Source organism: Salvelinus fontinalis, chromosome 42, assembly GCF_029448725.1.
Source record: "Salvelinus fontinalis isolate EN_2023a chromosome 42, ASM2944872v1, whole genome shotgun sequence".
NCBI classification, from domain to species: Eukaryota; Metazoa; Chordata; class Actinopteri; order Salmoniformes; family Salmonidae; genus Salvelinus; species Salvelinus fontinalis.
Window position 1 is genome coordinate 5986750 of NC_074706.1, and position 16731 is coordinate 6003480.

Sequence of the window (16731 nt, forward strand, 5' to 3'; positions counted from 1 at the left end):
TCCCACCTCGTCTCCTTGGGGCATGGTAGTTCCACAGGTATTATCTTGTTAGACAAAGAACAGTTAGCCAGTAAAGACCACTCATTTACAGCAGAATGGTCTTACTCACCACAACCAGCCTCTGTGACCGTGTGTTTGACGATGATAGTTTGGTTTTGACATGGCTGCCTAAAGTCGACCTCCAGTGGACAAGTCTTCATCACACCTTTGATCATGAGTAAAATCATAAAGACTGAGTTTTATATATATTGTGAAGCATAGACCAAAAAGCACATACATTTAATACTATCTTTATTACAGTATAGCCTACCATTGCATCTAGGTAATCAAATGGCTGAGGTAGTATTTTGAATCCTATTTTGGGTGTTTCACATCTATTAATTAATCCCCAAGTTTGATATTTGAATATTGGCACACAGTCCAAACACATATGTTCTCTACAGCACAGAGACAGAGAAATACCACTGAGACTGTCTGAAAGATTCATAGTAAACTGAGCAATTTCTCAGGAGATGTACTTCAAATTATAAGCACTAGATGTCCCCATCTACCTTGTTTATTTCTACTAGCCAGCACCTGCCACAGTTCAAATCAAATGTTGTCACATGCTTCGTAAACAACAAGTGTAGACTAACAGGAAAATGCATACTACAGCCCTTCCCAACAATTCAGAGAGAAAGAAAATAGAGAAATAATAAAACGTAATAATAAATAGACAATGAGTTGGTTGTTTACAAAGGCATCAGGTAACCATAAAGTTCAGGATAGAGAGTATTTTTATGTAAAAAAAAAAAAAGTAGAAATGATTCATGTGTGCATATACTTTTTACAATACACAATGTGCAAATAAACATATTCTACAATGTCAATTCCTCATCCGCTATGAGAAGTCTACTTAGTCTGCCATGACCAAGAACACAGGTTTACCTCGTTTTTACAACAGAGACTAATAACACGGCGAATAGCTGCTCCAACTCGGGCCCTGTGACGAGAATGGCAGCTGGCACAGAGCTCCTTAAACAGGTGACACTGTTAACAGTCCTGTTCAGTCATGGTTGTTGATCTCCCAACAGGATTTGGGTGGACACAGTTGTCTATGTTTGTATAGTTTTACATTGCCATTCAATTATTATTGTTTAGGATGGAATAGCCTAGTCCTGTGATCATATGGGCTAGGCAGGATAAAAAGAGGTGTTGAAATGCAGGGCTAAAATCCTTGTTTTGTATAGAAAACAATTGTGTGAAGGGCAATCACTCACAGTGCATTGACTTCTCACACTGCTCTCACATTCACAAACTAGTGATGGGTCGTTCGCGAAACGAGTCGGCTCTAAGAGCTCTTGTAGGTGAATGTTGGGAGCCGGCTCGCATATCAGAAGAGCCAAATCTATTTATAAAAATATTTAAAAAATTAAGATATGAATAATCAAAATATTTAATAGGCCTAAATGCTCAAGCATTCGTTCTGACTGTCTGCTCAGACTAACAGCCTCACCTGTTGTTCCTGTCAATCAGACACACAGTGCCAACCAATGAACCAAAGATGCGTGAGGGAGGGTCGAGCCAACTCACTCACAGTCACACACTTAGCAGCCGAGGAGAGAGAGGAAGGACAGCTGTGAAAACAACAGCTGGAAAATGAGTCGGAAGCACAGTAGCATTTGGATGCATTTTAATAATGTAGACAACGTTAAAGCACAGTGTAGAATTTGCCAAATCAAAATCTCATATACAGCCGGTTCTATGCACAACCTACACCTGCATATGCGAACTGTGCACCCAACTGTGAAGCTAGCTGTAGCGGAGCTTTGAGAAACTAGTGGGCCTGCTAGTGATAGTGGTGGAGCCAGCGTATCCACTCAGTCAAGTAGACCTACTCCACGACCCACAGCAACGCAGTCTTCTATGGACCAGTTTATGCCAAAGTCTATGTTCTTTAGCAAAACAAGGCCAAATTGATATTGCATTGGCTAAAATGATTGCCACCGATTTCCAGCCATTTTCGATCGTGGAGGACAGAGGTTTTAGAAATTATAGCAGTAGTCTAAATGGCTGAGTCCAAAGAGTCCAAAAAGCTACTGCAGTTTCCCTTACAACTGACTGCAGGACATCAAGGGTAACCACTTCTTAAATATCGGTTACATGTCACTTCATTGAAGATTTTTCGATGTCTAGCTGTCTTCTGGACTGCTTTGAGTTCAGCGACAGACACACCTCAGCACTTGGCAGAGGAACTGTTGAGAGTGGCCAGAGAATGGAAAGTAGATGGAAAAGTGGTCTGTTGTGTTAGCGACAATGCAGCTAACATAACCAAATCCATGAACATTTTTAAATGGACCCATCATCCATGTCTTGCCCACACAATCAACCTGATTGTAGGAGATGCGTTGAAGTTGATGAAGCCCACTGAGTACAAAGTGAAAGCAGCTGTGGAATACTTCCACAGGAGCACAGTAGGTTCTGAAAAATGAAAGTCTGCACAACGCCAGATTGGGATGCCTGAGCTGAGGCCTAAACAAGACTGCACTACAAGGTGGAGTTCAACATTATATATGTTGAAGCGGTTTCTTGAGTCAAAGGATGCCATCTCAGCCTCCAGTATTTATGCTGCAGTAGTTTATGTGTCGGGGGGCTAGGGTCAGTCTGTTATATCTGGAGTATTTCTGCAGTATTTCTCCTGTCTTATCTGGTGTCCTGTGTGAATTTAAGTATGCTCTCTCAAATTCTCTCTTTCTTTCTCTCTCTCGGAGGACCTGAGCCCTAGGACCATGCCTCAGGACTACCTGGCATGATGCCTCCTTGCTGTCCCCAGTCCACCTGGCCGTGCTGCTGCTCCAGTTTCAACTGTTCTGCCTGCGGCTATGGAACCCTGACCTGTTCACCGGATGTGCTACCTGTCCCAGACCTGCTGTTTTCAACTCTCAAGAGACAGCAGGAGCGGTAGAGATACTCTCAATGATCGGCTATGAAAGCCAACTGACATTTACTCCTGAGGTGCTGACTTGTTGCACCCTCGACAACTACTGTGATTATTATTATTTGACCATGCTGGTCATTTATGAACATTTGAACATCTTGGCCATGTTCTGTTATAATCTCCACCCGGCACAGCCAGAAGAGGACTGGCCACCCCTCATAGCCTGGTTCCTCTCTAGGTTTCCTCCTAGGTTTTGGCCTTTTTAGGGAGTTTTTCCTAGCCACCGTGCTTCTACACCTGCATTGCTTGCAGTTTGGGGTTTTATGCTGGGTTTCTGTACAGCACTTTGATATATCAGCTGATGTAAGAAGGGCTATATGAATAAATTTGATTTGATCATCTCTACCCTGGCCATTGTCAATGCACCTGTTGATGCTCTGACCCAAGAGGAATGGGAGGTGGTGGAGGAGGTGTGCAGAGTCCTGGAACCCTTTGAGCAGGTCACTGTGGAGATCAGTGGAGAGAGGTACAGTAAGCAGTTATTATTTAATCCAGTATTATAAATGTATATAAGCAGTAGATGAGAATGTAGTATCAGTAGACAAAACATGAACCTGAACTAATAAGTTACTGTTTTCTCTTTCCAGCTATGTGACAGCCTCAACAATGATACTCTTGTGTAAGGGTCTGCAGCGAATCACAGCCCGCCGCCAGAGAGAAGCAGATGTAACCACAGGACATGTGACAGAGTTGTTGGACACCCTATGTTCATCAATGGACAGAAAGTTCCACAGAATGGAATATAATCACGTGCTATTAGAAACCGCTGCACTTGACACCAGGTTTAAGAAGTTAGCCTTCAGTGATGGCAGAAAGATTGATGAGGCTCTTCAAAGAATAACCTCAGCAGCAGGGAGGGACAGCCCCAGCAGTCAGCTGGCTCAGGCACCAGGAAGGAAGAAGAGGGATCAGATGGAGCAGGAGGAACAGGAAGAAGAGGGATCAGATGGAGCAGGAGGAACAGGAAGAAGAGGGATCAGATGGAGCAGAAGCACCAGCAGTAGTGCCACAAACATCTGCTGTTTGGATGCTGTTTGATGAGAGATGCAGCACGAAGGAATCTCTCAGCAGATTCCATAATTGAGGTCCGATCCTATTTGGAGGAGCCCCTTGCATTTCTGAATGCAAATTTCTCATAAATCAAAATATGGTCAGCATTGCTGTGTGCTGCTGGTTATAACATGACAATAAAGAAGAGAGAGAAAAGAGGGACCAGTTTAATGTTTTAAGTGGGATGCTGCAGTTTTGCACATTATTTATTTTTCTTTGATATGGTGCAATATTCTATTATTATGTTGTTCAGATTGTATTCGTTTTGAATTGTTACATTTATATGCACTTTGTTTATATACCTTAAAAAAGTTATACTTTAAATGCACATGTGTAATAGCATCCTTCTTTTTTACATTTATTTCAATTTGTGGGATGCTGCAGTTTTGCAAATTGTTATTTATTTTTCTTTGATATGGTGCAATATTCTATTATGCTGTTCAGATTGTATTCGTTTTGAATGGTTAGATTTATATGCACTTTGTTTATATACATTAAAATGATTAGCAGCTTTCTTTTTCATAACAAACCAATGCATTTTTAAATACATTGTGGTTAAGGTAAAGTATAATTTCATTTAATCATTTAATTCGAATTGTTATAACAGCAATCATAGTCAAACTATCGCAAACTGTTTGACTTGAAAAAATACAAAACATATTTTTTTAAAGAGCCGTTTGGGAGCCAAAAGAGCCGGCTCTTTTCAGTAAGCTGTGCCGAACGAGCCGGTTCACTGAAAAGAGCCGGAATGCCGATAACCGTCACAAACTGCTGTGGGCACAAAGAGGGAGGAGCCTAAGCTTAGTGTGCGCGTAACGCTCACCTATGTATACACTACGTACAGTAAGCAGACTGACTGGTTGGCGACCTTGTTAGCTAAGTAGCTTATATCTTTACTTTTCTAATAGAAGGTGACATTAAACCAGGGAAATCGAGCAACGTTCTGCTGGAAAATTAGTGTTTTTCAAGAGGGTTATGCACTTTGGTGTTGGAAAGACGCTCATAGGAAAGTAGGGTAACGTTAAAAGGTTGATTTTGCTCCGCATCTTGAAGCTGTGCGGTGTTGTTACACGAAGTCGGCTACTTGCACTTCTGAGACTCAGCCTAAGGTACGATATTTCAGTTGGTCTTCTTACACATAAGTAGACTACAGCTAATGTATTGTTTGTAAATTACGCATTTTAGAAAGTAAATAACTTGGCAAAACATTGTTCATGTATTTTGCTGCTTGTCAAGTGACAGGGACTGTCTGACTCCGTCAAGGCATAATGTGACACGTTTACATGTCGGTTGTTATCTTGGGGTTGTCTTTTTAAAAACATGTATATCAGAGTGACTTGTCATCTGTCCTGGGCACAATCTGTCACCTTTCATTCACGTGACATTTTGCAAAAGTTTATTGCTGAAGTTATCCACATGTTAAGGCTGTGGGGCCCAGACGAATGTGTTTAATCAGAGCCACGAACATAAAGTACATTTGGCATCTACTGTAACATATTTCATAATTATTTGTAGGCTTTCTGCTATTCATTCTGCAGAGGTTAACAGATATGTGACACACACACACTCTTCCAACTCCAGCAAACTTGGGAAACAAAACATGGTCGTATGAAGGGTATTTTTGAAATGAGTTTTGGACCGGACTGGTACTCTTATCATCTTTCTGTGATGAAGAGGTCAGGGTATTGGGTTACTACCTCATGGGATCACATTCAAACAGACACCCATCAATGTTTCATGGTTGGCCATATCTTATTTACAGTCTGGTTGGGTGTGGACCGTTCTTTATACCTCAATGGTGTGGACTATACAGGGATTGTTTTACATCAAAGTTGTTATAGGAAAATCAGTGTTGATACAAATTGATTTGAACACAATTTGACTTGATACAAAACCCCTACTCTGTATAATAAAACTCAGTCAAAACTGTTTGCTATATGCAGTGTATTTGAAGTGAACCTTTTCGAGAAATGTTGAATTATGCTTTGGTGATTTCAAACTGTCAGCACACCCACTGTGGAAGTTGGGTTGGTAGTTGGCTCTAGAAAATGCACACAGAGGGCAACGCTTTTTGAAGTCCTTTCATTTACTCCTGGGAACTCTCATTGGATGTTGCAGACAATGTTTAATTCCAGCACGCTGACTAAATTGATCTGATTTCCTGCTCAGGTGTTGTTTCTGTATAATAGTAGGAAGAGTTGATACCAGGCTCAGTTGTCCTGATTAGTGTAAATATGAGGGTTGATGTCATGAAAGTACAGTATGTGCTGAATAACTAGGCTAATCTGAATTGTGGACTTGTTGTAATTGGGATTTTACAGTATGTACAGTAGTGTCTGTTTGTGTACTTGTGTTTACATCTGCGTGCATTTTCCATGTGGATTTGCAGGCCAATGAGAATGGCAGTCTTTTCCTTGACCAGTGGAGGCTGGTGGGAGGAGCTGTAGGAGGACGGGCTCATTGTAATGGCTGGAATGGAATAAATGGAATGCTATCAAACAGATCAAACACATAGAAACCACATTCGACTCTGTTCCAATTATTCCATTCCAGCCATTACAATGAGCCCATCCTCCTATAGCTCCTCACACCAGCCTCCCCTGCACTTGACACACACCTCACCTTCATATGGCCTTTCCAGAATTCTAGTTTACCCCCATACTGACCTAGTAGTAACACAGCTTTAAGATGCTCTGCCTCGTGATCTTTAACCACACAGACTAGTGAGGTCATATCCCACAAGCCTCATCGCTCCAACTGAGGCACCTTGCATTGAGAAAGGGCTGTGATATAGGGCCTATCCCTAACGTAAACAAATAATTCATAGCACTATGTCAACATAGCAGGGGACTGAGACTGTATAGCAAGATATTGGCTTTGTAACACGTGATTGCACTGGAAAAGTAAGGAGTTTTTCTGCTAAGTAACCACATGTGTGTGATCAGGTCAAGTGAGGAGGCAATGTGAAGGGTTGTCCCTTTTAAATCCCTGACATGCATGTCAATGGAGCATTACACAGGCCGGCTGGTTTAGTTTCACATAGTGGAATGTCTGGTTTGACCACTTCAGTCTACAGTGAGACCTGTAGGGCTAACCCAAGATATTCATGTAAGAGCAGAGTGTAGTCTGGACTCTACAGCTAACTTTTTTTACAAGGCGCACGCGTGTGCCTAAGTTGAAAAATGTAGGTGCACACAAAGAAAATTAGGAGCACAATTAAAATTATTTGTGATATTAAAGCCAGAATCTTACATTTTTCTCTGCTCACTGGTGCTCCTAAATAACAATTCCAAGTCGCACAGCAAAACATTTAGGCGCATATGCGAGGAAAATGCTCTCACTGCAGAGCCCTGGGATTTGGTGAGACTAGTGACTTCGCATCACTGGTTAGTTCATCTGTGAATGGCATGAGATCACAGTACACATATACACACACACCAAACAAAGTTATACCCTATGGATTATATGGTTGAGGTAAAGAGACTTAATTCAATGGGAGTTGGATAGGACAGAGGACAGAGTATCATGTAACACAGTTTACCCAGGGCACTGAGATATGAATATAATCGTGTACTCATCAACTCCCATTGGCTATTTCTAACATATGTTGCAACACTTCATAAGCTATGTGTGTGTCAGTGAACAGTTGGTGTTCTCTCTACGTCATGAATGGCTGTCAATCAGAAGGCACAAGCAGCTGAGAGTGCCGCTAACTGGTGATCCTTGAGCTTGAGGTCCTTCCGATTATCTTGACAGGCTGATGTTAACGTTGCAGAATGTGCTGCTTTTTCAACAAGCACAGAGGGCATGCTCGGTTAAGTTTGTTTTGAAAAACATCTCTCTCTGACTAGGCCAGAGAACAAAGTGACCAACCATGGGCAGCATGAGGTAGCAGGGCAGCATGAGGTAGCAGGGCAGCATGAGGGCAGCATGAGGTAGCATAAACCCAGGCCACCGTGTGACTGGAACAGGGAAGGAACAGGTGTGTGGGACAGCCACCATGCCAACAGCGGTGGCTGTGACGACTCACCGGCCCACCAACCAAGCGGTCTCCCTTTCTCCCAGTTTCTCACACTGGCCATGGCCTCAGCCCAGCTCAGGCTCAGCATTGTCCCGTGTTTGGGATTACACCCCCACTTACCTCCCTGTCTACCCTCCCAGCCCCCTCTGGCGGCCCCAGTGAGGGGTCAGTGAGAACAAGGGAGCCGTGTAGAGAGGGCCACTTGCTGGAGTTGTTAACATAGTCTTAACCTAATCGGCTGGGGATGACTGACTGTCGCCCATACTTCTGAACCTTAACACAACTGTTATGTATCTTTTTAGACTGAAAGTCTACACTAAGTACCTCTTATCTACTGTTGATTGAACTGAAAGTCTCCATTAAGTAACTATATTATCTACTGTTGATTGAACTGAAAGTCTCCACTAAGTAAAGGGAAAGGGGGATACCTAGTAAGTTTCACAACTGAATGCATTCAACCAAAATGTGTCTTCCGCATTTAACCCAACCCCTCTGAATCAGAGAGGTGCAGGGGGGCTGCCTTAATCCACATCCACGTCTTCGGCGCCCGGAGAGCAGTTGTTGTTGGGGGTTAACTGCTTTGCTTAAGGGCAGAACGGCAGATTTTTCCACCTTGACGACTCGGGGATTCGAACCAGCAATCTTTCGGTTAACTACCTCTTATTGTCTACTGTTGATTACCACTTATTGAGAAGTATGAAGAAACTGTCAAGTTTCTTAGTGTCTTTGTCTTGTATTTGACATGGCATGTTTTTTTTTTTTTCCTTCTCACGTAACTACAGTCACATTTACTTCTACCTGTTTACTTTTTTCTTGAATTTGCTTCTCTTTGACTAAGCTGAAACACCGTAGCTTTTTTTTGTCTCAGGAACACATCACAAATTGCAGGACCTCCAACAACCTAAAATGACCTCCAATGACCTAAAGCATACTCACCTTAATAATGTCTGGAATGGAGTGATTGCAACAGTATCAAGCCCATGAAAAACATGTTTTTGATACCATTCCATTTACTCCATTCCAGCTATTACTATGAGCCGTTCTCCCCTCAGTAGCCTCCACTGCTCTCCATCTATAGAACAGCATGGTGTCTAGTGGGGAGACTGACTGGAGAGGGAAGATTCTGATCTTAACCTTAATCTTCAGTTCAAAATCAGGCGCAACAGCAGTAGTGTGTGCCTGTTGAGTCCAACCCAATGGAGCCTATTATCTCCTCTGATCTGGTTAATGATATGATGAGAGCGTGGCGAGGCCTAGCGCTATTCATCCCTTCTGAGAAGGGCCCTACCAACATCACAGCTATGCTATTCATCCCTTCTGAGAAGGGCCCTACCAACATCACAGCTATGCTATTCATCCCTTCTGAGAAGGGCCCTACGAACATCACAGCTATGCTATGCTATTCATCCCTTCTGAGAAGGGCCCTACCAACATCACAGCTATGCTATGCTATTCATCCCTTCTGAGAAGGGCCCTACCAACATCACAGCTATGCTATGCTATTCATCCCTTCTGAGAAGGGCCCTACCAACATCACAGCTATGCTATGCTATTCATCCCTTCTGAGAAGGGCCCTACCAACATCACAGCTATGCTATTCATCCCTTCTGAGAAGGGCCCTACCAACGTCACAGCTATGCTATGCTATTCATCCCTTCTGAGAAGGGCCCTACCAACGTCACAGCTATGCTATGCTATTCATCTCTTCTGAGAAGGGCCCTACCAACATCACAGCTATGCTATGCTATTCATCCCTTCTGAGAAGGGCCCTACCAACGTCACAGCTATGCTATGCTATTCATCTCTTCTGAGAAGGGCCCTACCAACATCACAGCTATGCTATTCATCCCTTCTGAGAAGGGCCCTACCAACATCACAGCTATGCTATTCATCCCTTCTGAGAAGGGCCCTACCAACATCACAGCTATGCTATGCTATTCATCCCTTCTGAGAAGGGCCCTACCAACGTCACAGCTATGCTATGCTATTCATCTCTTCTGAGAAGGGCCCTACCAACGTCACAGCTATGCTATGCTATTCATCCCTTCTGAGAAGGGCCCTACCAACATCACAGCAATGCTATGCTATTCATCCTTTCTGAGAAGGGCCCTACCAACATCACAGCTATGCTATTCATCTCTTCTGAGAATGGCCCTACCAACAGCTATGCTATGCTATTCATCTCTTCTGAGAAGGGCCCTACCAACATCACAGCTATGCTATTCATCTCTTCTGAGAATGGCCCTACCAACAGCTATGCTATGCTATTCATCCCTTCTGAGAAGGGCCCTACCAACATCACAGCTATGCTATGCTATTCATCCCTTCTGAGAAGGGCCCTACCAACATCACAGCTATGCTATGCTATTCATCCTTTCTGAGAAGGGCCCTACCAACATCACAGCTATGCTATGCTATTCATCCCTTCCGAGAAGGGCCCTACCAACGTCACAGCTATGCTATGCTATTCATCTCTTCTGAGAAGGGCCCTACCAACAGCTATGCTATGCTATTCATCCCTTCTGAGAAGGGCCCTACCAACATCACAGCTATGCTATGCTATTCATCCCTTCTGAGAAGGGCCCTACCAACATCACAGCTATGCTATGCTATTCATCCCTTCTGAGAAGGGCCCTACCAACATCACAGCTATGCTATGCTATTCATCCCTTCTGAGAAGGGCCCTACCAACATCACAGCTATGCTATGCTATTCATCTCTTCTGAGAAGGGCCCTACCAACATCACAGCTATGCTATGCTATTCATCTCTTCTGAGAATGGCCCTACCAACATCACAGCTATGCTATGCTATTCATCCCTTCTGAGAAGGGCCCTACCAACATCACAGCTATGCTATGCTATTCATCCCTTCTGAGAAGGGCTCTACCAACATCACAGCTATGCTATGCTATTCATCTCTTCTGAGAAGGGCCCTACCAACATCACAGCTATGCTATGCTATTCATCCCTTCTGAGAAGGGCCCTACCAACATCACAGCTATGCTATGCTATTCATCCCTTCTGAGAAGGGCCCTACCAACATCACAGCTATGCTATGCTATTCATCCCTTCTGAGAAGGGCCCTACCAACATCACAGCTATGCTATGCTATTCATCCCTTCTGAGAAGGGCCCTACCAACATCACAGCTATGCTATGCTATTCATCCCTTCTGAGAAGGGCCCTACCAACATCACAGCTATGCTATGCTATTCATCCCTTCTGAGAAGGGCCCTACCAACATCACAGCTATGCTATGCTATTCATCTCTTCTGAGAATGGCCCTACCAACATCACAGCTATGCTATTCATCCCTTCTGAGAAGGGCCCTACCAACATCACAGCTATGCTATGCTATTCATCCCTTCTGAGAAGGGCCCTACCAACATCACAGCTATGCTATGCTATTCATCACTGCATCTCTGCTGCTACCAGACTCTTATTTACTATTGCTAATACTGCACAATTTAAACATTTGCCATCTATTCTACTGAGCCATTTATCTTATGGTCGTATTCTTATCTTTTATTATTTCTTGTTGTTGTGTTGTCGAGAAGGAACCTGAAAGTAAGCGTTTCATTGGACAGAGTAGTGTATATAATGTGTATCCTTTACATAAGATGAATAAAACTTGAAACTTCTTCCTCCATTTCTCCATTCATTTCTCCCTCCACCTCGCCATCCCTCTATCCCCCGCCGTCTCTCCTTCATGCAAACACTCACCCCTTTTATCTCCTGTTGGCGTCGCAGCATGCAAACACTCACCCCTTTTATCTCCTGTTGGCATCGCAGCATGCAAACACTCACCCCTTTTATCTCCTGTTGGCGTCGCAGCATGCAAACACTCACCCCTTTTATCTCCTGTTGGCACGGCAGCATGCAAACACTCACCCCTTTTATCTCCTGTTGGCGCCGCAGCATGCAAACACTCACACCTTTTATCTCCTGTTGGCACGGCAGCATGCAAACACTCACACCTTTTATCTCCTGTTGGCACGGCAGCATGCAAACACTCACACCTTTTATCTCATGTTGGCACGGCAGCATGCAAACACTCACCCCTTTTATCTCCTGTTGGCACGGCAGCATGCAAACACTCACACCTTTTATCTCCTGTTGGCACGGCAGCATGCAAACACTCACACCTTTTATCTCCTGTTGGCACGGCAGCATGCAAACAAGGTAGAGAGGAAGCAGCAGCAGAGATATGGATTGATGTTCCCACACTAAACCCATTCATCCATGTTGCCATCAGAGATCTACCTACTCCCCTCCTGACTCCTGGCCTTTGTTGTGTACAGCTACATGGGGATGACGTCTGTGGAAAAGAATGTGGAAGTTCTGCTGTGGTACTGTTCTACTGAAAGTACACACACAGTATTGTTTAACTAACCTTGTGGGGACACACAATTTATAAACATTCAAATCCTATTTTCCCTAACCCCTAACCTTAACCCTAACTCCTGAACCTAATTCTAACACTAATTCTACCTTAACCCTAAACCTCCTAGAAATAGCATTTGACCTTGTGGGGACTAACGAAAATGTCCTCAGTTGGTCAAATTTCTGTTTATTTACTATTCTTGTGGGGACCCCACAAGTATAGTTACACACACATACACACATTCTGCAAGAATCACTTCACACACTCCCTGGATCACTGACAAGCTAACCTGCACTTGAAGGCTGTATTTTGTACCATTGTCTCCTGTGTTGTCTACTACTCACCTGTCTCAGTATTATTGAACCATTCCAACTAGCCTTATCTCACTGTAGCAGGCTGTGCAGCTCTCTGTATCCCTGTCTCAGAGTCTCATGGCAGTCATTATTACGCAGTGGCTCAAGGGATTGTTTTAGCCACTCTAAATGCAGGCAGCATGTTGCTGTGCCATTATGTGCTGTACCTAATGCTGTGGGAAAGAGAACACTGGGTGTCTCAGCCTGGGTATGCATTTTATAATATGTGTTGATCCTCTGGGGTGTTTGGCTCTAATCCACTCAGCTTGTTGACCTTTCCCTGGTTACCAGTCTCTCCCTTCCCCCCGGGCCTCCTCCCTCCCTAGCAGGTAATGAGGAGGTGAGCTGATGTGTTTGAGCATGTTAATCAACCTCCTCCACTGAGGCCAACCTACACCTCAGCCTATAACCTTCAGCTGGTCTTTAACACAGAATCACAGTCCTATCTGATAAGGTCCTTTATGGCTTTTACCCTGTTGTATTAGGTTGTTAATGGGCACAGCTGTTGAGTCTCCTTCATGTTGATGTTTCATTTCCGAAATACGACTGACTGTTGACGTATTGGAAGTTGCCTCAGAATGATGTGTTGATTGGTACCCGTGTTTTAATGTAGCCAACACAGATGAGTTTCAGAGAAATGTATATTTGTGACGTTATGAGCGTTCCTAGTTTGAATGCAGTAGGCCTAACTGTTTCATAGAGACTACAGGAGAACGGACGCCTAGATGACACTGGATGGTGTCCTCCGATTGTAAATGTTTGTGTTGTTCATTGGAGAAGGGGACAGATAGACTATATATAGCCAGGCTCTCCCTCTGTGACCCCAGTTGTGGCGCACCTGTAAATATTTCAAAAAGGTACCGTCACTTTAATGGGGCCCATCTATCACCGGGGTTGCCATGGCCACCAAGCTTACTGTAAATGTCCTCTGTCTATCACTCATTGGTCTATCACCGGTGGGAGAAGAGAGAGGAGGGCCAATGTCAGAGCCCATTCGTCCTGGCCAGACCCTATTGTTGGTCCATTTGTCCTGGACTAGGCCCTGTCATTTGTCCTGGACCAGGCCCTGCCATTGGTCCATTAGTCCTAGATCAGGAAGTCGCTCTTCCTGATAGAACTTAATGATCTCAATGATTAATGATTAATGATCTCATCAGTCACAAAGTCCAGATGCACAGGCCATGGGAGTGTGGTGGACTAATGCATTGGTTGGTGGTTCAGTCGACAGTATTGAAAGATGCCATGCATACATTTAACTAATTTAAGATGCAGACACTCGACTACTAATTAATATTGTGAAAAAGAGTTCTCATTGCTGGGCGGGTGTAACAATATGTGTACCTAGAATTCATTAGAGTTAAATGTCTGGCCTCAGAGGTAGGAATCACGCACAGCAACATGTTCAGCAAGTGTAAAAAAAAAAAAGCCAGTGTACTGCAAGTTAGGACAGCTTTGAGTGCTACTGTAGGTGTGGCTAGCTGCCTTTTCAGCTATCTATCATGACCTCGCCCTAGTGTGTGATACACCTGCCGAGAGGGAGACGCATTTTACATCTCACAGCTTTAGAAACCGGAGCCACTCTGTCACCAGAACCACTCTGTCAGAATACACACACACATTGATGATGCTTACAAAACCTCTGTCCTTAGGCAGACATTCTATCCTGTCATCGGTGGCTCTGCCTGTGTTATCTCCTGTGAAAAGCTCTTCATCTTTTGTTACCTGCGAAGCCTCTCTCTCTCCCTCCCAGCCCATCCATTGAATAACACGTTCAAAAGAGGTCGTAACAAGATAGAACTCCCTTCACTTTCTAGAGCTTTATCTCAATGTATTTACCTTGGCAGCTAGCTAGGTCTCTTTACCTTACTCAGACTAGGACGTGTTGCTTTGTGTATAGTCAACCAGTCACCAACTTTACTAAGACGCATGACACAGTATGAAGAAAATGGTATTTTCATCTGGTAGAATTCGGTGTTGAACTTCAGTTCAAACCATTCTAGTTTCAGGTGGAGCTATAGTGTATCGTTCAGTTATTCTTCTCTCTGTGTAGAAATCGTATTGTTTAGAAGCTACCTCTCCTAATTCCCTGTACACAGACTGATGAGCTCAACACGTTTGCTGTAACCTTGAGAATATAATTTTAGCAGCAGGGGGTCTAGAACCTGGTAGAGATGCCAGCCACGGCCATTTTGGGGACGCTGTGTGGCGTAGACGTACATGGCATGCACTGGTTGAATAGGGATGTAGGCTACTGTGGTACTACTGTGTCTTTTGTACTTGGCTACTTTCATTACTCAGGAGACACTTATACACATTCAGTGACTGTTATAGCATGTATGGCATAGGCCTATGTCATAGCATTGTTATGTCAAGGGGACATAAGCAAATGTCAATGCAGTGATGTTTCTAAATCCAAGGCGAAACTAACACAATGTTGACAGAGAACACTGTCAGCAGGTCCGTGTCCTCTAGTCTAACAGGTTCTTAGAATGAATTTAGCAGTAGCATGGGGAATGTGTTGTTGATCTCTTCAAACTTTCTCTCTCTCTCTGTCCCTCACTTTATTTCTCTGTCCCTCTCTCTCTCTCTCAATCTCTCGCTCTCTCATTCTCTCTCTCTCATCTTGTCATTCTCTCCCTCTCTTTCTCTCTATCTCTCGCTCTCTCGTTCTCTCTCTCTCATCCTGTCATTCTCTCTGTATCTCTCCCTCTCTGTATCTCTCATTCTCTCTCTCTCTCTCTCTCATTTTCTCCATCTCTCTTTCCCTTTCCCCCTGCGCTTCCTTAGCAAAATCAATATGGTGGTATGCTGCTATATTTAATTTATCATCGGTCTAGTTTGACTGTGGTGGTATGGCTTTAAAACACTGCTACAGTTGGCCTATTTCTTCCTCTCAATTCTCCATGTTCCTTATCATCTCTACTAGGCTTCAAAGCAGGTTTGATGTTCTCCTGGTGTTGCTGTTCCGTATTCCCTCACTCACACAAAGCTCTCTGAGGAGTTAACCTCCATCCCAAGGGGAAATCATCTCACCCTGTATACTCTGACCCAAACCCTTCAGAAATAACATCTAGTCATGAATGGCAGAAACCATGGTTAGAGGATGACACTAGGTCTGTGGGCGAGAGGGGGATGGAACTAGATTCGATAGTGCTGCTAGGTAACGGATGTGTTTTGAAACGGTGGAAGCTCCTGTAGTGGATTCATGTCCTCTATGTGTGCCCGTAGGAATGGGTAATGAGCAAGAGCAGTGTGGAGGTTTGTCTTTCCTTTGTACTTGTGAGAGTGGGGATGGAGAAAGATAATGACAGAATGAGATCATCATCATCCCTTGCAGTTGTCATCATTCAGTTTCATCACCATCTAGGCGACATCGTAATCTTTCATCAGTGACTCAGGTCTCTGATCCCAACAGGGGTTCTTCACTGTGCCCGATCACAGCAGGTCTGTTCCATTTCACCTCCTTTTGGAATAAATGCGCCACAAGTAGTGTGTTACTACATACGTCCTCATGATCAATGAGACTATTGATTCATTATTGATCCAGATTAGTCACTGACTCGCTCCGAAACAGAAAAAACACCTGGATGTTTACAGCGCTCCCTGCTTAAAGCAGCATGCCTCTTCTTCTCTTTTCAACTCTGTTCAACTGCCTCCAAAGTGTGTGTGTGTGTGTCTGGCTGAGGTTCGCAACAGGGGTCCTTAGTCAACACTCCTGTTTTCAAAGGGAGATGCTGACTTCAAGACTTCTTCAGAGCTTTTCTGTTGATCCAGCCCAGAGACGTGTAAGCAACACATTAACATAATTATCTGATTGGTATAATTGGATAATGACTGTGTGGAGAGACATGCAGGGTTGTGTACAGGAGAGATTGGGTTTTAGCCCCCCCTGGGAAAGAGGCACGCACAAACACACAGAGACACAGACACTTTTCTGGGTCACATG

At 43.9% G+C, this 16731-nt stretch overlaps 1 protein-coding gene across 1 annotated transcript in view; it reads left to right on the plus strand.

Annotated features, from left to right (window-relative positions):
- The first annotated feature begins 4830 nt into the window (after window positions 1-4830).
- LOC129841550 (FHF complex subunit HOOK interacting protein 1A-like) overlaps window positions 4831-16731 on the plus strand; it is a 38803-nt gene continuing 26902 nt past the window's right edge. The window contains exon 1 of the mRNA XM_055909876.1: window positions 4831-5136. The gene's annotated coding sequence lies outside the window, so the exon portion shown is untranslated. The remainder of the gene's footprint in view (window positions 5137-16731) is intronic.